This window comes from Pristis pectinata, chromosome 32, assembly GCF_009764475.1.
Source record: "Pristis pectinata isolate sPriPec2 chromosome 32, sPriPec2.1.pri, whole genome shotgun sequence".
Taxonomy (NCBI): domain Eukaryota; kingdom Metazoa; phylum Chordata; class Chondrichthyes; order Rhinopristiformes; family Pristidae; genus Pristis; species Pristis pectinata.
In genome coordinates, this window is record NC_067436.1 from 1,370,466 (window position 1) to 1,393,511 (window position 23,046).

Sequence of the window (23,046 nt, forward strand, 5' to 3'; positions counted from 1 at the left end):
AACATTTTGCACAGGTACCTGAACCATGGCTTCCCCTCTACCACAGTGCTCAGAGGCCTTAACCACATCTCATCCCTTTGCTACACCTCTGCTCTCACCCCTTCTCTTCCTGGACATAGTAAGAACGCCATGCTCCTAGTCCTCATCTTCCACCCTACCAGCCTCTGAACATTATCCTTCACAGTTTCTGCCAATTCCAACAAGGTTCCACCACCAGACACATATTCCCCTCCCCATCAGCATTTTGTAAGGATCACTCCCTTTGTGACTCCCTTGTTCTGCTCTTCCACCACTCCGTTCAAGATAACACTTTCCCACGCAATCAATGTCCCTTCACCTTTTCTCTTCCCACCATCCAGGGACCCAAACAGTTTCCAGGTGAAGCCACAATTCACTTGCACTTCTTCTGATCTAGTGTCACGCACTTGGTGTGCACAATGTGACCTCCTTCCTCTACAAAAAAAAATCAAACACAGATTGGGTGATTGCTTTGTAGAAGTTCAGTCCACAGGAGTGACCCTGAGCTTTCCCCCTACCTACACTTTAATTCATTATCCCACCCACTCTGATCTCTCCCTCTGTGGCTTCATGCACGGTTTCAAGGAAATATCAAATTCTCAAACATTAGATAACAGGCTCTTTTTTCTTGTCTATACAAGAACCATTCTGCCTGCTATCCGTTTTACTTTTACCCTCTATGTATAGTCTGGCCTGGTGAACAAGTCCCATTGCACCACAATCACATCAGCAAGAAATTCCACTACTACAGTACATGACCCCACCTGTCACAAGGTGTGCACTCCATCAGAGAAATCCCCTGGGTTTCACCCACTGACCCCCAGACTACTTCTGTTCCTCAAGCCTGAGGAAGGGTCCCTCATCTGAAACAATAACTGGTTCCCTTTCTACAGATGCTGCCTGACCGGCTGAGTTCCTCCTGTATTTTCCATTTTCTGTTTTGCTATCACGTTGGCCCAGTTTTCCTTAACCTAAGCGCAGAAGCAGAGCCTGAGCAGGTCCCACCACCTTCCCATTCACAACATAGACCCTGATGGGTTGGGCTTGTTTTCCTTGGATAGAGAAGGCTGAGGGGGGGTGGGGGGCATGGTGAAAGATGAGTAGAAAATTGTGAGGGCCATAAATAGACTGGATACTGAGAAACTCTCTGTATAATGGAGACAGCCAAAACAAGAAGGCATAGAGTGGAGAGGATGAGGTTTAGAGGGGATCTGAGGAAGAATCTGAGGTTTAAGGTGCTGGGGAGTAGGTACAGAGGAGATGTCAGGGGTAAGTTTTTTTACTCAGAGAGTATTGAGTGTCTGGAACGGGCTGCCAGCAATGGTGGTGGAGGCGGATACGATGGGGTCTTTTAAGAGACTTTTGGATAGGTACATGGAGCTGAGAAAATCAGAGGGCTATGGGTAAGCCTAGTAATTTCTAAGGTAGGGACATGTTTGGCACAGCTTTGTGGGCTGAAGGGCCTGTATTGTGCTGTAGGTTTTCTATGTTCTAACCTTTTCACTGAGGGGGTTACAATCTAGATGGTACTGCTTTAGGAGGTGGAGACAGGTTCTCTCACATTATTTAGAGCATGGAAACAGGCGCGTTACACTGATCCCACCACAACCCGTTTTATTCTTCGCAAATTCCAGTAACCACTCCCCCCCAGATTCTACCAGGCTCCTACACACTAGGGGCAATTTACAGCAACCAAGCAGCACGTCTCTCGGGTGTGAGAGGAAGCTGGAACACCTGGAGGAAAACATGTGGTCACAGGGAGAACACAGAGAGCACCTGTGGTAAGGGATGACCTGGGTTGCTGGAGCCATGAAGAAGCAGATGATTTGAGCTGCCAAGCCTTCAAATCAAGTGCTGGTAAATGGGGTTAGTATAGATGGTTGGCATGTATGTGATGGGCCAAAGGGCCTCTCTCTTTGCTGTAGGAGTCCACGTCTCTCTATGGCTATTCAACAGCAACTACACTTAGAAAGTAATCACTGCCTGTAAAGCACTCTAGGACATCCGGATGGCACTTAAAATGTAACCTGCTTTCTCAAGTTCACCCAGCTGTATCATTGGTCTTGGGTTGAAGTTCCACTTTATAGACATGACACAATATCTACTTTGACCTTTGGGGCCATGCACCACATCGGCATCAAGAGCAAGACACGGCTGCACCATGGCTCCAAACACATCCAACGGGCTAATGTCACAGCACACCCTGCACCAAGGTCCCGTGGTAGAGACCCTCTGTCCACCGAGCTGTACTGCAGAGATGCCATCAGCTGAGATGCTGCTCTGGGACCTGGAGTTTATGCAAATAAAACCCTTGGATTTGGCTGCAAATACACAGGATGAAAATCAAACCTGAGAGCACTGAAGAGCAGCCACACAACCAGAACAAAGTGCACTGGCAGCAACAAACTGGTGGGAAAGATCAATCACACTCCAACACAGCGTGGCCAGAATCAAAAGGCAAATCCCAAGTGTGTGAGAGTGCATGGAACAGCTGTACAGACATCTGGCACTCCAGCAGTACAAGGTAACTGGTTTAAAATAAAGTCAAGCTGGGGCTGTGGGAGAAAAAGATGACAAGAATTTCTTTTACACAAAGAACCGCCTGAGAGAATGGCGAAGCAAATTCAACAGGGAAACTTTGGAAAGGGGATTGAACACATATTTTTAAGAAGTAAATTTCTGCAGAGCCATGGGGAAACACAAGGTGAAGCGGATCATTCAGGGGTATCATTTCATTAAGATGGGCCAAGAGCACCTCTTGTGAACTCACAACGCAACAGCTCTTGTTCTGCATCTCTCTCCAGACGGGTGAACACCAACCCTGCCATCCAGCCCCTCCTCCTCTCCCACTCTAAGGCCCAAGCAGCAGACTCCAAACATCATTATTGAGTGCAGGGGGAGTCGGCGATCAAGTCAAGCCAGATAATATCATTCTAATTTGCCAATGGGGCACAAGTTTAAACATACAAAGCCCTCTCTGGCCAATTTCATCCCCTTTGACCACATACTGAACCTATTGCCACGTCCAGGATGAAGAAAATCCCATCGCTAAGCAATGAGGTTGTGTGAGCACTATCCAAATCCCTCTGTGGGCTGGCACCACGTTCATTGCCATGGGACCAGACCAATTGTTACAAATCCCAATAGATCGAAACATCCTTTAGGAAGGAAGCTGCCTGGGTCTGACAGTCCCGCATGGTAGGCTGATCCAGAAGGCTAGGGCACAGAGATCCAAGGAATGCTGGCAAGCTAGATCCAAAATAAGCTCAGTGACAGGAGGCAGAAGGTAGCAAGGGATGAGTGTTTTTCTGACGTCTGTAACCAGTGGTGTTCCTCTGTTGTTTGACTTGGAAGAGAACGTAAGTAGATTGATTAGCAAGTTTGCTGACAACACAAAAATTGGTGGAGCTTTAGGTAGTGAAGGTGGCTGAGAAGGGATACAGCAGGATGTCAATCGGCTGGAAAGCTGGGTGGCATGGAGACAGATAGAATTGAATCCAGACAAGTGTGAGGTAATGCATTTTGGGAAATCAAATACTAACAGCACACATACAATAAATTGGTAAATGGTAACTGCTTTATTATTGTCACATGTACGAGATACAGTGAAAAGCTTTTGTTTGCATGTCATCCAACACCTCAAGAGTATTGATGTACAGGGGGACCTTGAGATGCTGAGCTCCCTAAAAATGGTGATACAGTTGGATCAGGTACTGAAAAAAGGTATTTGGTATGCTTGCCTCCATAGGCTGAGGGATTGAGTATAAGGGTTAGGATGCCATGTTACAGCTGCATCAAACATTTGGAGTATGTGTACAGTTCTGGTCACCACACCACAGGAAGGATGTGGTAGCAACAGAGATTCACCAGAATGTTGCCTGGAATGGAGGGCTAATAAAGATATCTTGTGACTATCAAAGATATCTTATCTTACCTATAGTTATAAGGAGAGATTGGATAGGCTGGGGTTATTCTCACTGGAATGTAGGAGGCTGAGAGGTGATGTAATCGAGGTTTATAAAATTATGAGAAGCACAGATAGGATAGAGAGAGTCTTCCTCGAGTGTGGGAGAATCTAAAACAAGAGGACAGAGGGTCAAGGTGAAAGGAGAGAAATTCAAAGGAGATCTTAGGGGTAAGTTTTTCCACATAGAAGTGGAGAATATCCAGAATGAGCTGCCAGAGGTGGTGGTACAGGTAGATACAATACCAACATTTAAAAGGCACTTGGACAGGTACATGGATAGGAAAGGAACGATACGGGACTAATCCGGGCAAATGGGATCAGCGTAGATAGGCATCACGGTCAGCATGGACGAGTTGGGCCGAAGGGCCCCATTCTCTGCTCTACAACTTTATGACTCTACTATATTGCCCACTCCTAACACAAAGATACTGTGAAGGTACTCGAGAGAACATGTGTGACCAGTGGCTCAGCAGGTAATACTCTCATCTCACAATCACACTGTGAGCACAAGACCACTGCAGACACTGGGGGACAAGTGGAAATGTGATATACTGCAGTACTGACGGGTTGCTGTAGTGCTGGGGGTGCCATCTTTCTGCTGTGATGTTAAAACCAGGCCCTGCCTGCTCTCTACTGGTTATGAAATATAATTATTTCAAAGGAGTCATCTCTGGCATCTTGTGTGAAACGTCAGCACTGAGTGTTGTTGAGTGACCCTTCACAAAACACTGGTTAGGTCACAATTGGAGTATTTTGGCAGTTCTGGTGGTCATACCATGGGAAGGATGTGATTGCATTGGAGAGAGCGCAGAGGAGTGGGCTGTCTAATAGAGCCTGGATTGGAGAGAGTGCAGAGGAGGGTCACCAGGATGTTGCCTGGATTGGAGGACTTTAGTTATGGGGAGAGATGAACAGGCTAGGCTTGTTGTTCCTGGAGTGAAGGTGGCTGAGGGGTGACCTGATACACAAGATTATGAGAGGCATGGATGGGTCAATGGTCAAAATCTTTTGCCTGTGGGAGGGGTATCAAAAACAAGAGCGAATAGGTTTAAGGTGAGAGGAAGAAGCTTTAAAAGGGATTTGAGGGGGAAGGTTTTGCTTACACAGAGAGTGGGTGATATCTGGAACATGCTGCCAGAGGAGGTGGTGGAACCAGGTACAATTAAGATGCATTTAGAGTGACACAAGCAGGAAAAGCACAGAAAGAGTTAGGCCGAATGCAGCAAATGGAATTAGTGTAGAAAAGCAAGGTCAGCACGGATGTGGTGGGCCAAAGGGCCTGTTCCTGTGCTGTATCACCTTATGATTCCATCTAGGATTCTGTAACGCTCAAGTTCAGTGAAACAAATACTGTAATTTTCAATTCACCATTTGTGGGGGCTTGCTAAGGATCTTATTTCTTGCACTGAACCAGCCACAACTCTCCAAAAAGCTTCAGTAGCTGTAAAATGCTTTGAGATAACCAAAGACCATGAGAGGTGCTATAGAAATGTTCACCTTCTCCCTTCTAGGGAAGGGATAGTTGGTGATTGTAGAGACGACTATGAAAGGGTCATTTAATACCTGCCTGTGATGCATTCTGAGTTACCACAGACCAGCCAGATGTTAATGAATACATGCATTTTAAAAATGTATGCTTTGCTTAACAACTTCAGATAATAAAATTGTTTGTATCAGTGTTCTAAAAATACATGTTATTTTTAACAGCCTCTAATGTGGCAGCTCTGCTTTCTCACAGTGAGATGTATCTGACCTGCTGAAACAACCAGCGGACACCTCTTTCACAATAGGTTTCTGCAGAATTAAAATACATGTTTCAGAAATTAGCATTTAATCACAGTTCAGCAGAGTTGCTCGACAACACATGCAGTGCCAGGCACGTCACAAAGGGCTTTAAAAGAATCATGCAATGTCTCGGATGGAATGTTATATTCAATGAAGAAAAGAAGCTGCAAAACATCAGGTGACAACTGGGGTAGAGACAAACTGCCTTTGTGTCCCATTTGAAACTGTCAAGAGATTCTTATTTGTACTGCAGTACACCACAACTGAACTGATTTTTCCCCACTCACCCTCCCTGAAACTAATTACACAGACTGGTTCAGCAGAACCTCTCCCAGGGAAACGCAGGCTGGGAGCGCACACAGTGCGGACAGCATCAGTGCCCCTGGAGAACATTTCACCCAAGTCTAAAAGTCGTGCATCCAAGTCCCACTTCAGAGTTGACGTCACAGAGGTGATCACTGTTAGAGGTGCTAGCTCACAGACATCAAACCTAAAATCATCTGCTTACCTGGGCGAGTGTTCGAGAGCCTACTTCCACTGGTCTGAAGAGAACCAGAAGTCCCTCCCCACCACTCTGGCCAATACTTATCCCTCAACTGCAACCAGTCAAACCAATTATCCAGTTGTTATCAGATTATGGGAGCTTGCTGTGCACTGTTCGGCAGCTGCACTTCCTACGTACAGTGACCGAGGAATCTTCCAGCTCTAAAACACTTTGGGCAGTTTGGGATTCCAGCAAGCCTTTTGGGAAGAAATGCAAATTCATTCTCTTCCTCCTGGGTCACAATGCTTGTTTGGTGGCCATTGTTTGGTAAAGTTTGGAACCACTGATTTACTGGCCTTCAGTATTAGGCATTCTGCTGATGGGTGGATCCACTCAAACAGCAAGGCTTTATCTCTGAGTACAGCAGAATGTTTTCTTCCACAGGACTGACACCAGCCCACTGCCATCGTCCTCCTGCTTTGTTTCACACAACTTCAGGCAGAGCTGTCCAAAAACACTCAACCTCAAATAGCTTCATGAACAGGATGTGGAAGCTGCCACATGAAAAATGCCAAATAGATTCCTGCAAAACTTCACCCTACTTGTGCTTTCAATCAGCCACTCCTTACTGCTAAGTGAAGATTGACCAAAACATGAATGAAACCAACACAAAGAATGGGAGGGCCTTGGCTGTGAATAAGCGAGGACAGTTCTTCACTTCCTGCAACAACCAAAAGCCATTTTCCTTGCAACACAGAGGATGAGTCAGTGTGCATCAGAGCACCAGATCCAAATACCAGGTTGAGCTGCTGCAACTACACGCTGACCACAGGATCTCACTCACTCCATGGAAGAACTGGCATTTAAATAGCACATTCCACAGCCTAAGGGTATTCCCAAGCAGCCAAGTCAACACTGCTGTAATGTTGCAAGCACAGCAGCTGAATTACACAGAGTGAGCTTCCACAAACAGCAATGTAGTTTTGACTAGATACAATACATAGTAACTGTGGTGTTATTTCAGCTCACAATAATTTGGGGGAAGACTTTGGACAAAAGTGAAGGTACGTTTACGCAAGGTGCCGCACCTGCGACATCTTGCAATGGATGTTAAATTATTAATTCAGCTGCATGTGCTAATTTAACGCATCTTTGGGGCATGTCCTTGACTGAGGCAGCACAGTGCTGCAACAGCTGCAGGGACCCCAGTTAATCCTGACCTCGGGTGCTGCCTGTGTGGAGTTTGTACCTGTTCCCTGTGCCCACTGTAATTTAATTCCAGTACGAGTGGATGGCAGGAAGACTGGGGGAGGCTTCTCACTTACGTTCTCATAGGAGGCGGCCTTTCGGCTGAGTGAGTTGATGGGTATGGGAGAGAGAAGAGGTTTCAGGGAAATAACCTGTAACAGGGAATGGGACTGGTGGGACTGCCCTGAAAGCTAGCAGAGTCTCAATGGGTTGAAAGGCCTCCTTCCATGTCATAGGACAATAAAGTAATAATATGATAACCTTTCAGAAATAGTCAACAACCATTGTGCCATGTAAAGAACAGTCTCCAGTTCTGGCCTCAGGGAGAGTTGCCCAGCCCTGGGGACTGAAGGGAAACAGACACACTCACAGTAGGGAACCTCTAAACTAGTTTACTGAGTCAGCAACTGCGTTCAATAATAAGCCCACAGCGAGCAGTGATCCATACGGGCTTCCGGGTGGGAAAACAACAATGAATTCCAGCAGTTATGCCCATTATACACAGTCAGAGGAGATTCCACATCTCACAAATAAAAAATACTTGTTGACCTAAAGAGTGTGGGAACGTGGAAATCACCACCACAGGGAGCGTTGGAGGCAAACTTCACAGATGCATTTACAGGGAGGCTGGTTACACACATTCAGGAGAAGGAAGTGAACCATAAATGAACAGATAACCATAAACTTTGGACAGACTGCGGCAACTGATTCACCTCTGGTCAGTTAATTCCATGTAATCCTGTTTAAAGCTGACGGAACATCACCAGCAGGAGCGGCCTGTGCATCAGTTATTCTCACAGAGATCAGGCAGCTTGTTACCCTCTCAGTAGTGGGGAATGCTCAGACTAACCAAGGACACAAGGTAATGGGAGCAGACCACTCAGCCCCTCAACCTGCCCTGCCATTCAATCTTTGCACCATTCTGTGCTTTTGTGCTCATCATTGTACCTACTGTTGTATTTATTATTACAATGTTTACAGTTTACTCTTGAGTTTCATGCAAGCGAGGAATTTCTTTGCACCCTGGTGTCTATGACAATAAACTCACCTGATCTAATGACCATGAATGATCTATGCTGGCCTCAATCCTTTTCTATGTCAGTTCCCCATAACCCTCAATTGCTCAATCTTTCAAATACTTACCTATCTCCACTTTAAATACATCTCGTGATCTGGCCTCCACCACCCTCGGGGATAGAGGATTCCAGAGATTCACTGCAGTCAGAGAAGAAATCTCCAGGCTCCTCAGTTTTAAATGACTGGGTTCTTTGTAACTGTCCCCTGGTCAGCTCACACTCAGGACAGCAGATATTTAACCAAGACACAGACTTGTGGGCAGAATATTGCAAAAGAAATAAAAATAAACCTCACCTCACTTGGCACCCAGATGTTAATCTTGTGGCTTCTTTTCTGCGATTACAGCTGGAAGAGAAAAAGCCAGTGGTTAGTGGATGCTATAAAGCATTCAAGCAAACCCCTTTGTACCACATTACGCCCTCAATGTAACTGCAAAACTTAATGATGTTTCACTCTGAAAAACAACAGGGACCCAAGCAGCACCATCCAGCAGGTGCACCTTGGGTTTAAACAGAGCTGCACCATATGTTGCCAAGATGATGGAATGGGTCCTCTAAGTACAATGGAAGGAGGGACAGAGCTTCCCATAGAGTGGGATGCAGCAGAAGATGGTTAGTGTGGACAGGCACACTGACACTCACCATATGTGCAGGATGCAGTGCTGGAGACTAATGTAGATATAACACAATGGGCCAAGTCTTCACCCAGCTCTCCTCAACAGCTGCACACCTGTGAGTTCTGGTGCTCAACCTGCCTCTGGCCACACCCAAAACAATTGGCATTCATTCAGTCACGCACTCACTTGTTGGGTTATGTTGTGTCTGCTGCAACATGATTGCACAAGCACCAGGAACCCGGTGTCGGGCCCTGCCCAACAAGCTCCCGGGTCGTGCGACAGAGGAAAGTCCACAGCAGCATGACAAACATCTCATTCAAAAATGCAGCCGGGCAGGTTGTGTGCTGATGATCTGGGGGCAGTGAGCCATGCGCTGAAAAGCTCAGACAACCCAGAACTGCTTTACAAGCGAGTGAGCCAGCAAAGACACCTCAAACACCGAAGTTGCTGCAACATTCAAAGTTGTGTTATATCCATTCAGGAAGCTGCTCGCACTTGCAGAATGTTTGAAGACTACCTCCTGTGTTGACTGTTGCCATACACAAAAAGATAGGGTCCTGTTGAGGGTAAATGGGATGAGTGCAGATGGGAATAGAGGTCAGCACAGATGTAGTGGGCCGGAGGACCCGGTTCTCTGCTGTACAACTCCATGTATCCAGATATCCATAAATCTTCCTCTCGGACTCTTGTCCCACAGATGGGGAGATCCCAAGTATCAATCTGCACTCTGCCGTCAGTAATCTGTTTATGGGATTAGTGATCAACACACGCTGCCCTGACCTGCCGATCATTGCACAGGTCAGGCCAAACTCAATGAACTGAAATGGTTCTTCGTTATCAGAGGTTCCAGGTCCTACAAGACCCATGAAGCCCAGGGGCTGTCTTCCTGGCAGGAAAGATGGATGAAAAAAGAGAGGATTGCTGAGGAAAGGAGCAAAGCAGAGCGCACGTGAAGGGTTTCACAGCCAATTACTGTAAATGCAGTCACTCTGTGTGGAGATCGCAGGTTCTGTCCGTGTGAGGTTTGACGAAGAAAGAGAATAGATTGGATTCACAGGTGTCCAGGTCAGCACTCCTGCACCTTCAGCCATATCAGTGCTAAACACTGGGGGTGCACTGCATGGGATACATCATAAAATTAAATTCCTTGTTTACTAATACAAGGGACAAAATATACAACATGTACATAATGTGCAAAGATGTGGCCCCCTCCACGTCAGTGAGCACAGACCAGGCGACTGCTTCACCAAACACCTGCGCTCTGTCCGCCATGGCCGTCTGGAGATCCCAGTTGCTAGCTATTTGAATTCTCCTCCCCACTCTGGCCTCTGTCTCAGGGTGAGGCTGAACACAAACTAGAGGAACAGCACCTTGCATTCCACCTATGCAGTCTACACCACAACGACAAACATTGAATTCTCCGGTTTCAGGTAAACTGCTCCCCCTCAGTCTCTTTCCTCTCTCCTGCTGATCTACCCAGTTCCTCCTACACCCCCACCTCCATCACTGTTTCTTTCTCCTCCTCCACTCACTCCATCTGCCTGCCACCCACACACTCCTCCCACTGGGTCCCTTCCCCCACTGTTCCTCCCACCTCCCTTATTTGGTTCCATGCCCCACTTTCCTCTCATTGGAGCCCTTTGTTGCCTCCACCTATCACTTCCCAGCCTGGGTCACTGTTTCCACCTCTCCCTCCTTCATCCCTGATAGGAGGGGCCTATCACCGATCCACCCTTCACCCGCCAGATCTTGCTCCACCCCTTCCCTCCACCTCTTTATGCTGACTATCTCCCCTACCTTTCATCTAGATGAAGGATCTCAGCTCGAAACATTGATTGTCCATTTCCCTCCACAGATGCTGCCTGACCTGCTGAACTCCTCCAGCAGTTTGTTTTTGCTCCAGATTCCAGCACCTGCAGTCTCCTGTGTCTCCTATACAACACTTTACTTCCTCAACTTCAGTAGAATTCCCACGATCTACTTCCATTTTGCAAAATATTCATGCCCAGCAAAGTTCTAACACCAAGACTTCTGCTCCCCTGTCACTCTGATATTTTAATTTGAAATTAAATTGGTACCTCATGTACCACATTCTGGTAACTGAATCGCAGAGCTCAGAATAAACATCAGAAAGTTCATTTTCACATCTACTCAATTCTTTCTCACGTTTCACACCAATATTAATACAGGATACTATAATGTAATAATTCATTAGATCTTTCAGGCCCACACCATTATATTTGGTCTGGGGGATCCTGCTCCAACTATCCTCCACCAATCCTATCAACATGTCTTCACACACAGGGTGTTCTGTTTATGGAACGAGTTGCCAGAGAAAGTGGTTGAGGCAGGTATAATGACAACATTTAAGAGACATTTGGGTATGTACATGGATAGAAGGGGCTTAGAGGGATACGGGCTAAACGTGGGCAAATGGGTCTAGATTGGTGTACACCATGGTTGGCATGGAGTATGCTCCACCGTTCATTAAGGTCATCTTCCACCTCAGCACCTGCACCAACTCCATTTCCCTTCATTCACTAAGTACCTAAAAACATCTCATGAACTGCACTGATTGGAGTTGCCTCAGCCACACCCTGTACGTTGCTGGTGCTATAGTCTCACCACACCGGGTGCACAAGTCTTCTGAATTTTGTTACTGTATTGGCAATTATCTTAAATTTATTATTCTTAGCTCGGGTCTCACTGATAGAATATCTGTACCAGACTGTGTATCTGATCCCAGGCTGACAGTGCTTTGGTCTGGTTGTGTTGTGACAGGTTGGCGTTTACTTCTTCTGTTCTTGATGAATATTTGTTCTTCATATTTTGATCAGCAGTGTGTTGGATCTGGTGTATTTATGGTAACAGTTGGGTACAAAAATAACTGGCTCATATTAGTCTGGGATTGGCTCTGGTCAGGTTGGATCAGGTTTTAATTTTATACCGAACATATCTCCAGTCCTCATATTCCTGATCAAAACTTTTCATAATTTCTACTTTCAGGCCATCTCTGTTAGTGCTACCTCTTTGAGAGAAAAGAGCTCCAGCCCTGATCAGCCTCTCACCTGGGGTCATCCTTGAAAATCATTTCCGCACCTTTCCCAGTGCCTTCACACCACTGTTTACCAGCTGGAGACTCCAGTGGTTATGTTTCATCTGAGCTCAGCCACTTCACTTCTTTCAAAGACAATAAAACTTTGTACTATTTTCATCCACCCAATGTTTGACACTCATTCACCTCAATTAGGGATTTGCTGGGGGTAAAAATTAAAACCAGATCCAACCTGACCACAGTCAATCCCAGCTCAATAAGCCCAACATTTTTCATACACAACCACAACACAGACATTGTTCCATCTGTTGAAAAGACAGTCACAAAATGTTCATGGAGAAAATTACCCACATCCTAGCATCATCCCTTTCTTTCCCAAAGCTCCTCGTTAGAATCCCTGCACTCAGCTTCCACCTAAGTTGCAACATTGAAACAGCTGATCAGAGCCACAGCTATGTGACTGTGATCACTGATCATCCTTCCCACGCTGCAGTCAGGGGATGTGTAGAGCAGAGAGTTGGGGACTGGGTGACAGGTCACAAGAATGGAAGTGGCAAGTCTTGGTTTTTGTTTTAAATGACAACAGATTTGAAGATGGGGTACAGGACGGTGAAGGTAGAGCCATTACTGAGGTGGTTAATGTGGGAGCTGGGAATGGAAGGTGGGAGGTGATATTCATGGCAATGAGTGAGGGAGGTGGGAATCTTAGCTTAGATGGATATCTTGGATGGCATGGACCAGTTGGGCCAAAGGGCCTGTTTCCGTGCCTTATGATTCCATGACTATGAAAATGAAGTGAGCTTGAATCTTAACAGCAAGATCCCAAGATCTGGATCCATGCAGGAAAGAGGCCACAACTTGGCCTGGTGTCCATCCAGTTCATCGAACTGCCCTGCTCTGTCTTCATCTGAGTAAATATCTTCCCTTCAAACATTTATCTGCTTTGATGAATGGGGTGGTTTTCTGAAATTTGATGAGCAGCTGTTTTCTGTCTGTCTACAGCAACAGCACATTCACTGCCTCTGTCTGCACTCTAATGTGGCTCTCAATGATTCCATACCAGAACCAAATCAATAACCTGATGTTGGATTTAATTGTGTGAGAATAATATGAATCTTCCCTTGTCTGAATCTCACTCCATCATTACATCTACTTTTGGAAGCAGTTCTAAAAAGAATGAAATCACTAACAAAGAGCTCTTGCCAGACACTTAACATCAAGTTATGGCAGCTCTCTCTGGGATAAAGCAAATCACAGCAGCCTGTCTGACCGACAATGAACATACATCGAATTCACCAGTTCCAAAGGTAGCATGTGAATTCCACAAGACCGGGAGCAATGGCCAGTCAGGAATTCTGACCCAACTCCCAACCGCTCGCATTTACACAAGGCCACACATAACTTCCAGACACGGCCTTAAAGGCAACAGAATACTTCCTGAAGCAGAGTTGTGACATAGGAAATTCAGCAGCCAACTCTGACAAACATCGATCTGTTGAAGTTTTGTAGGAATGTTGGTTACAGAATAAATGTTGGCCAGAATCCTCCGCTGCTCTTGTTTTATATTCAACTGTTAGCACGGACTACTTGAAGTTGGTCTATAATTGATAAAAAGTCTACAAGCTAATTGGAGCAATTGGTCCTTTAGATTAACATCAGTCTGACAGCACTCCCTCAATACTGCACTCAATTACTTGAAGTTGGTCTATAAATTGGTCTATAATTGATAAAAAGTCTACAAGCTAATTGGAGCAATTGGTCCTTTAGATTAACATCAGATCTGACAGCACTCCCTCAATACTGCACTCAATTAGCAACCTTCATGATGAAGTCTCTGAAATGGGGCTTGAACCCACAAGCTTTTGACAAAGCACAAAAATGCACATCTTTACTGGGCTGTATTTGTAGCTACTACAATCTACTGCACAGAAAGCAAGACCTGTGACATGACTGAGTGGTTGGGACTCACTGGACAGAGCAGAATTATAGCCAAACATCAGGAGCATCCAAGGAGCCTAGTCACTGGTTTATTTTCACAGCTGGACTTCTGGTCAATCACAGAGACAGGGGAACGCAGGGCAGGACCAGGGTCCAGACTAAGAAGTAACATCTCTAACCATATAGCCTTTGACTCAGCCAAAGGCGAACCCCTATGTGAATCAGGGTGGAGAGAGGATTAAGGGATGGGCAACAAATTGGCTGTTAAAAATCCTGATGTCACAACCCAATGTCAGGTTAGTTGGCACTCTAATCTACCACTCCCAGGAGATCCATCGGTTTCAGGAACCTGCTCACTTTATCTCAATTCTCTGGACAAAAAGGCCATGCCATTCATATTAACTACTTCAGACATTCAAGATGATCTCAAGAGCTTCACATGAATTAAATTACTTTCCATGTGTAGTGCAGGTGACGCAGCAGTCAAAGGAAAGACTAGAAGTACTTGTTTTTCTATAGCACTTTCCCTGATACAAGTACATCAGAACGTATTCTACAACTGCACACATCCTGAAGTTCATTTCTGTCTTCAACTACAGACCCTGGCACAATGCCCCATGTTCCCTGCTCCCTCCCCTCCAGGGAAAACTTGTTCCATTCTCATGCTGCTGCCTCAGATGCCCAGCTGGGGGAAGCTGATAAACGCCCAGTCTAATTCACTGGCTGATCCCGTCCAAAGCAACGAGGAAAGCACTCCATCTTGCTTTCACCGTGGTTTATGAACACATTGGAATGTTGCCAAGTTACAACACTACATTGACAGCAAACATCCAGAAGGATGTCATTAGGCTCAGAGGGAAGTGTCATGGACCATCCTACTCCCACTGCAGACACCGGGGCCCTCAATCCTGCTGCCAGACCAGTACACAACTGAAAAGAAAAAGACTCGAGTTCTTCAGTCATGAATGTTGCTGTAGAGTTTCCCCAATGTTGTGCTCCTTTTGAAATATATCTGCTGTTGTTAATGTGCAGTTCTGGGTCTATCCAAGGTTAGCTTAATGTGATTTTGCAACAAGTCGCTGTGAATGACCATCAGGAAGGCAGCTCACACCCAAATCACCATTGTTCAGAATCGACACATCTCCAACAGTGTTCATTTCTCCAGAGACACCAGAGACTGCAGGTGCTGAAATCTGGAGCAACAAGCAATCTGCTGGAGGAACTCAACTGGTCAGGCAGCATCTGTGGAGGCAAAGGGCTGATCAATGTTTCAGGTCGAGACCCTGCCTCAGTCCAACTGAAGGGTCTCGACCCGAAACGTCGACCATCCATTTCCCTCCACAGATGCTGCCTGACCCGCTGAGTTCCTCCAGCAGATTGCTTGTTGATCTAGACTCCAGCACCTTCCACCCTCGAACAAGCCTCTCAGGTTCTGCAGGAGTGTTACCAAACAACACTTGATGCAGGGAGAGGAACGGGACAGCCTGTGCGCTGTCCACAGCCTCTGCTCCCGAACGACGGGGACCGTGGGTTCTGCTGGGTGGTCAGTTCCACTCACTGGGACAATGCAGCCAGGACCTGGCCCAGCCCACACAGTCAGTCAACAAATGGGATGTCTTTGACAGACAGCAGGACAAGCTCCACCCCCAGGCTCACCACAAGAAATGCCATGACAGTCACATGTCTGCACATAACTTCGATGTTCATAAAATTACTAAGGACCCATTAAAATAAAAAATAATAATAAATTATAAAGGCTTTAAGTGTTAAAGGTCTACAAATGCTAAAAGATTTAAAAGAAATTATAAATATTCAAATTTAATTAAATCAAATTAGAAGCTTTTTCCCAGAAGATAAATGACAGCTCCCACCTCACAGGACTCGGCTGGGTAAACCAGCTGGTGCATCGGAGGTGTTGCTGTTGTACTGGCGGATTCCTGAGGGTCACAGGGTGGCAGGTTATAGATGTCCCAAACCTGGGCAAGGTGGGAGGGCACCACAGATGTCCCGTGCCTGGGTGGGAGGGGCCCCACAGGTGTTCTGCACCCAGCTGTACAGACAGCTGTCACTCATCAATAGCCAATCACAGGGTTACCTGCCAGAAAATTGACAAGGGGCTCGATGGAAGATCTATGACGTGGCTTCCCAGATGCAGCTTCAAGAGAGGGTGAGAGAGGCAGAGTGTTTCAGGGAAGGAATTCGAGATGCAAAAGACCAGGTAAAGACAAGGGAATTTAAGTGGGTGATAAGAGGGAACGAGGACCGAAGGAGCCCAGAGATCTGGGAGAGGATGGGAATTAGCAAGGTGAGGTATGAGGAGGTTTAACAATATGCACAAGAATTTTAAAACTAGACCTCTTAACTGGGAGCCAATGCAAGAGATAAAGCAGAGGGGTGATGGATGGAAGGGACGTGGGGGTGAGTTCACAGAGGGTGCAAGGTCAGAAGGCAGCAAGAACACAGCTGCCAAAGGTTGAAGGTGTCAGTCGTGCTGTGTTGCAACAGGGCTGTAGCTGGTGGTGGACGTGACGGTCTTAGTGCTGGAGTTTGCATCTTGCCTCAGAGACAGAAATGACACGATGGAAACTTTGTGGTAGGGCCGGTGTTGTCAGTAAATACGGGGACGCAGACATTGTGTGGTGAGGCAGCTGAGAGAAGGCGGGGGCCAAGGACTGATCTTGGAATCACAGATTGTCGCTGCCTCAGCAAACACGGAATCAGATGGGAGTCGTCCACCCAGCTGAACTGGAGGAGAGGGGCACTGGGTGAAGTGAAGGGGTAAAGCATGTCAAAAGGTTGATGACCTCTCCAAATCCAAGGCAGCAAGACTTTTGTAAAGATTGCAAAAAAGATTTATGAGGATCACACACAAAATGCTGGAGGAACTAAGCAGGTCAGGCAGCATCTACAGAGGGAAATAAACAGTCGATGTTTCAGGTCGATGTTTCGGGGAGGGGGACATGCAGGCAGGTGACAGCCGAGTCCAAGTGAGAGGGTAGGAGGGTGGAGGGTGGGGAAGGTAGGAGATGTAATAAGCTAAGAGGTGATAGGGAGAAGAGGCAAAGGGCTGAAGGAGGAGGAATCTGGTAGGAGAGGGCAGTGGACCATGGAATAAAAGAAAGGAGGTGGAGAATAGATGAGCAAGTCATGAGGGCGGGGGAGGGGGGTGAGCAGGGGAAAGAGAACAAGGGAAGGGGGGGGGGGAAGAAATGTCGTTTACTTGGATTTTCAGAAGGTCTTTGACATGGTGCCGCACATGAGGCTGCTAAACGAGATAGGAGCCCATGGTATTACAGGAAAGGTACTAGCACGGATAGGAGATTGGCTGACTGGCAGAAGGCAAAGAGTGGGAATAAAGGGAGCCTTTTCTGGTTGGCTGCCGGTGACTAGTGGTGTTCCGCAGAGGTCGGTGCTGGATCCGATACTTTTCGAGTTACATGTCAATAATCTGGATGACGGAATTGATGGCTTTGTGGCCAAGTTTGCAGATGATACAAAGGTGGGTGGAGGGGCAGGTAGTGTTGAGGAAGTAGGGAATCTTCAGAAGGACTTGGACAGGTTGGGAGAATGGGCAAAGAAGTGGCAGATGGAATACAGCGTAATGAAGTGTACGGTCATGCACTTTGGGAAAACGAATAACGGTGTAGACTACTTTCTAAACGGGGAGCGAATTCAGAAATTGGAGGTGCAAAGGGACTTGGGAGTCCTAGTGCAGGATTCCCTAAAGGTTGAGTTGATAGTAACGAAGGCAAGAACTAGAATATAAAAGCAAGGATGTACTGCTGAGGCTTTATAAGGCATTGGTCAGACCACATTTGGAGTACTGTGAGCAGTTTTGGGCCCCATATCTAATGTGCTGGCATTGGAGACGGTCCAGAGGAGGTTTACAAGAATGATCCCGGGAACATATGAGGAGTGTTTGATGTCTCTGGGCCTGTACTCACTGGAGTTTAGAAGAATGAGGGGGGAATCTCATTGAAACCTACCAAATATTGAAAGGCCTGGATGGAGTGGACATGGAGAGGATGTTTCCAGTAGTGGGAGAGTCTAGGACCAGCAGGCACAGCCTCAGAATAGAAGGACATCCCTTTAGAACAGAGATGAGGAGGAATTTCTTTAGCCAGAGGGTGGTGAATCTGTGGAATTCATTGCCACAGACGGCTGTGGAGGCCAAGTCATTGGGTGCATTTAAAGCAGAGATTGATAGGTTCTTGATTAGTAAGGACAAAGGTTACGAGAAGGCAGAAGAATAGGGTTGAGAAAGAAAAATAAAATCAGCCATGATTGAATGGCAGAGCAGACTCAATGGGCCGAATGGCCTAATTCTGCTCCCTTTGTCTTATGGTTTAATGTAGACAAATGGGACGAGCTTAGATGGGAATCTTGGTTGGCATGGACCAGTTGGGCCAAAGGGCCTGTTTCCATGGTGCATATCAATAAATAAGTCAGTGAAAAGAGGAATGGGAGGTGGGTGTGGACGGGAAGGAGATTGGGAGATAAGAAAACAGACCCAAGGGGTTTGAAGGGACCTTCCTGTTCCAAGGAACATGTTCAAGAAAAACTGAACAGAAATACAGAGTTACACAACCTTGCTTCTTCATGACAGGTTCCTTTCCAGTAGGATACAGAACAGCACAGGAAAAGGCCCTTCAGCCCACGATGTTGTGCTGAATTAATTAATCCAGTAGTTTAATGCCGAACTACACTAACCCCTTCTGCCTGATTAATGTCCATATCCCTCCATTCTCTGCACATCTATGGGGCTATCTAACAGCCTCTTAAGTGCCTCTTTCGTATTTGCCTCCACCACCACCCCAGGCAGCACATTCCAGGTAACCACTGCTCTGTGTAAAAACCTGTCCCACACAAATCCTTTGAACTTTCCCCCTCTCACCTTAAATGCACGCCCTCAAGTATTAGACATTTCGACCCTGGGACAAAGATACTGGCTGCCTATCCCATCTGTGCCTCTCATAATCTTATAAATCTCTCTCAGGTCTCCCCTCAGCCTCTGCCACTCCAGAGAAAACAACCTAGGATAGGTTAAGTGAGCTAGGGCTTTTCCCTTTGGAGTGAAGGAGAATGAGAGGTGACTTGATAGAGGTGTACAAGATGATAAGAGGCATGCAGTTGATCGAGTGGACGGTCAGAGACTTTTTCCCAGGGCAAAAATGGCTCACACGAGGAGGCATAATTTTAAGGTGATTGGAGAAAGGTGTAAGGGGGGATGTCAGAGGCAAGTTTTTGTTTTTACACAGAGAGCGGTGGGTGTGTGGAATGCACTGCCGGCAGAGGTTCTGGGCAGCCACATTAGGGATACTTAAGAGACGCTTAGATAGCCCCATGAATGATAGAGAAATGGAGGGCTATGTGGGAGGGAAGGGTTAGATAAATCTTAGAGCATGATAAAATGCTGGCACAACATCGTGGGCCGAAGGGCCTGTACTGTGCTGTAATGTTCTATGTTAACCTAAGTTTGTCCAACCTCTCTTTATAGCACATAACCTCTAATCCAGGCAGCATCATGGTAAACCTCTTCTGCACCCTCCCCAAAGCCTCCACATCCTTCCTACAATGGGGCAACCAGAATTGAATGCAATACTCCAGATGCAGCCTAACTAGAGTTTTATCAAGCTGCAACACAACTTCCCAACTCTTGAACTCAACACTTCGACAAATAAAGACCATGTGCCTTCTTTACCACCCTATCAACCTGTGCAGCCACTTTCAGGGAACTATGGACTTGAATCCCAAGATCCCTTTGTACATTAAAGGTCTTGCCATAATAGTGTATTGTCCCTTTACATTTGATCTCCCACAGTGCAACATCTTACATTTGGCTGGATTCAACTCCATCTGTTATTTCTCTGCCCATATCCGCAACTGATCTACATCCAGGTGTATCCTTTGGCAATCTTCGACACTATCCACAGCACCACCAATCTTTGTTTCAACAGCAAACTTGCTCACCCACCCATCCACATTTTAATCCAGGTCATTTATATACATCACAGACAGCAGAGGTCCCAGTACGGATCCCTGTGGAACACCACTAGTCACAGACCTCCAGCCAGAATAAGTCCCATTGACCACTACCCTCTGTCTTCTACGGCAAAGCCAATTCTGTATCCAAACAGCCAAGTCACCTTGGATCCACCATGGAAACATGCAACACTATCTCCTTCTTTATCTCAAAATGCCCTAGCACATTAGCATGCTCCACACTGATCTCACATCCTCCACATCCTTCTCCTTGGTAAAAACTGATGCAAAGTACTCATTTAGGATCTCGCCCACATCCTCTACCTCCAAGCACATGTTCCCTCCTTTATCCTCGAGTAATCCTACCCTCTCGCTAGTTATCCTCTTGCTCTTTATACATGTATAGAATGCTTTGGGAGTCTCTTAAATCCTATTTGCCAAGGCCTTTTCATGGCCCCTCCTGGCTCTCCTAATTCCCTTCTTGAGTTCCTTTCTAGCTTCTTTAGAAACCTCAAGGGCTCCATTTGATTTTAGCTTCAAATGAAGCTTTCCAATGAAGTGCAATATTCTCAAAATCACTGGCTGTGAACTAAAGGCATTGCCAGTTGTGTCATTATCATATTCCCAATCTGCTCTTTGCTGGCTCTGAAGTAATGGAGGGGATGGCAACACCTTTCCTGAATGAAATTTACAGGCCAGGGCCTTCCTGTTGTGGCCGTCTCCAGACAGGCCAGCCCTACGACTCACTCTGAGGTAATGCAGACCTGTACACTGTACTTCTGAATGAAAAGCCCAACCACTATCTGCAGACCGAGAAATGGACACACTGAATACAACAAATCAATCATCATCTTCAACAATTGACCCCAGCCTCAGACAGGCACAGTTGGGATGTAAACCCACAGGGCCCATCTCCCACACTATCTGGAAACCCACAGGGCCAGTGTCCCCTGCCCTGCACCAGAGGCTCCCCCCACCTTCTTCCATGGAGACCCTGCCTCTCCCACTGCCTTTCAGTGAAACACGAGCCAGAAATGTCTATTTCAAAAGCTCAGGTGGGGAGGGCAAGTGATCTTCTGGAAGGACGATCTGAAAGAGGTACACCATCTTCTGGAGTTAAGCATTGTCGTCAAGATTGAGTTGGTCTGACATAGTGGGCTGAAGGGTCTGAGCTGTACTGTTTTATGGAGCCTCAGTGACTCCCCTGTTGGGTAACTGCAATCCCATGCTCCTCTGGCTCACTCTAAGACAGAACCAGAATAGATGGTCATCAAAGTAAATGTCCCAACACTGGAAACTGACCGAGGAAGAATTCTGCTTCAAACTCGGAAAACCCTGGTCATCCTGCTGACTTTAATGCCAGGTTCAGAAAGGATGCAAACCTCCAAAGGTGGGATCGGCAAGGAGAGTGTAGGGAATACTAACTTCAGTGGATTCCTCCTCCCGGCAAAATGTTTGGAGCACACCCGGCATCACTAGAAAGACGAGCAGAAGACCTGATGGTGACACCCTCCATCCAGGCATGGGCACCTGTTAAATTGTCCGTGTAAGGGACCACAAGGATGCTCCGTGACAAATGTCTCTGTTCCTTTTTATTCCAATATATCCCATTCCCTGGTTGCACACTTGCTTTGATGCTCTTCTTAGGATGTTTACCATTATTCTTTGGAGTGCAAGATTCCTCCTTAAAGATTTGAACCCTTTGTTAATGTAAATTTGGTGAGATTAAACTCACCAACACCCCTTTCCCACACCCCAGGATTGGGATACCTTCCACACGCCCATCACAGCCACTCCAATTCCCCACTCAACTTTCCTCCATAAGTTCTCATGATCCATGTCTCCTAGAGGGAATTTGGAGGAAGCTGCTCTTTACAGGTTTAAATGCTCAAGCTTCAGAAGACGGCACCCCCTAGACACTCAATGGGCCCCCAAAATATTATTGGTATTGGTTTATTATTGTCACTTGTACCGAGGTACAGTGAAAAACTTGTCTTGCATACTGTTCGTACAGATCAATTCATTACACTGTGCATTGAGGTAACGAATATAGTAAAAGTAATGAATAGGTCTGTACACTAAACACACAGGCATTTCCTCAAGTCACAAGTTTGTTACAGAGCTAAATGGATGGGGGACACATTCTCCACAGTTACCTCATCACCAAACTGTGTCAATAAATGAGTTAAAACCTGCTCCACAAACTGATCCTGGTGTTCTGCCTGATTCACAACTCACAATTAGATTGTATCTTTAATCTGGCAGAGTACGTCATCAGACTGTTAGCTAATACAGTGTGACACTGAGCCACAGAAGATTCGCTCAGGTGACCATCGGCTTGGTTATAGAGCAGAGTCTGAACAGGGACTCGGGAATGGGTAGTGGGCAGGCAGGGGATTTCAGGAGAGCGTTCCAGATCACTGACTGAACTTGCTGACTGAACTTATTCATTAGTTCTGGAAAGGGACAGATCTGGTCCACAAGTTCAAGTTCTAAATTGGGGAAAGGCAAATTTTGATGGTATGAGACAGGAACTTGCAAAAGTTGATTGGTGTCTGGCAAGTGGGAGGCTTTTAAAAGTGAGATGGAGAGATTAAGATCTGCACGTTCCCATTAGAGTGAAGGACAAGGCTGGCAGGAGTAGGGAACAATGGGTGACGAGGGATATTGAGGCTCTGGTCAGGCAAAAGCAGGCATGGGTCAGGTACAGGCAGCTGGGATCAAGTGAATCCCTGGAGGAGTATCAAGGATTCATGAGTATACTCAAGAAGGAAAACAGAAGGGCAAGAAGGGGGCATGAGATAGCTTTGGCAGAGAAGATTAAGGAGAATCTAAAGAGATTTTATAAGTATATTAAGGGAGCAAGAGTAACTAGA

General features: G+C 46.4%; 1 protein-coding gene across 3 annotated transcripts in view; it reads right to left on the reverse strand.

Annotated features, from left to right (window-relative positions):
• Nucleotides 1–23,046, reverse strand: part of tln2b (talin 2b) — a 246,086-nt gene that overhangs the window by 172,472 nt on the left and 50,568 nt on the right. For all 3 annotated transcript variants that reach the window (XM_052042407.1, XM_052042408.1, XM_052042409.1), the window contains exon 2: nucleotides 8,874–8,924. The gene's annotated coding sequence lies outside the window, so the exon portion shown is untranslated. The remainder of the gene's footprint in view (nucleotides 1–8,873; nucleotides 8,925–23,046) is intronic.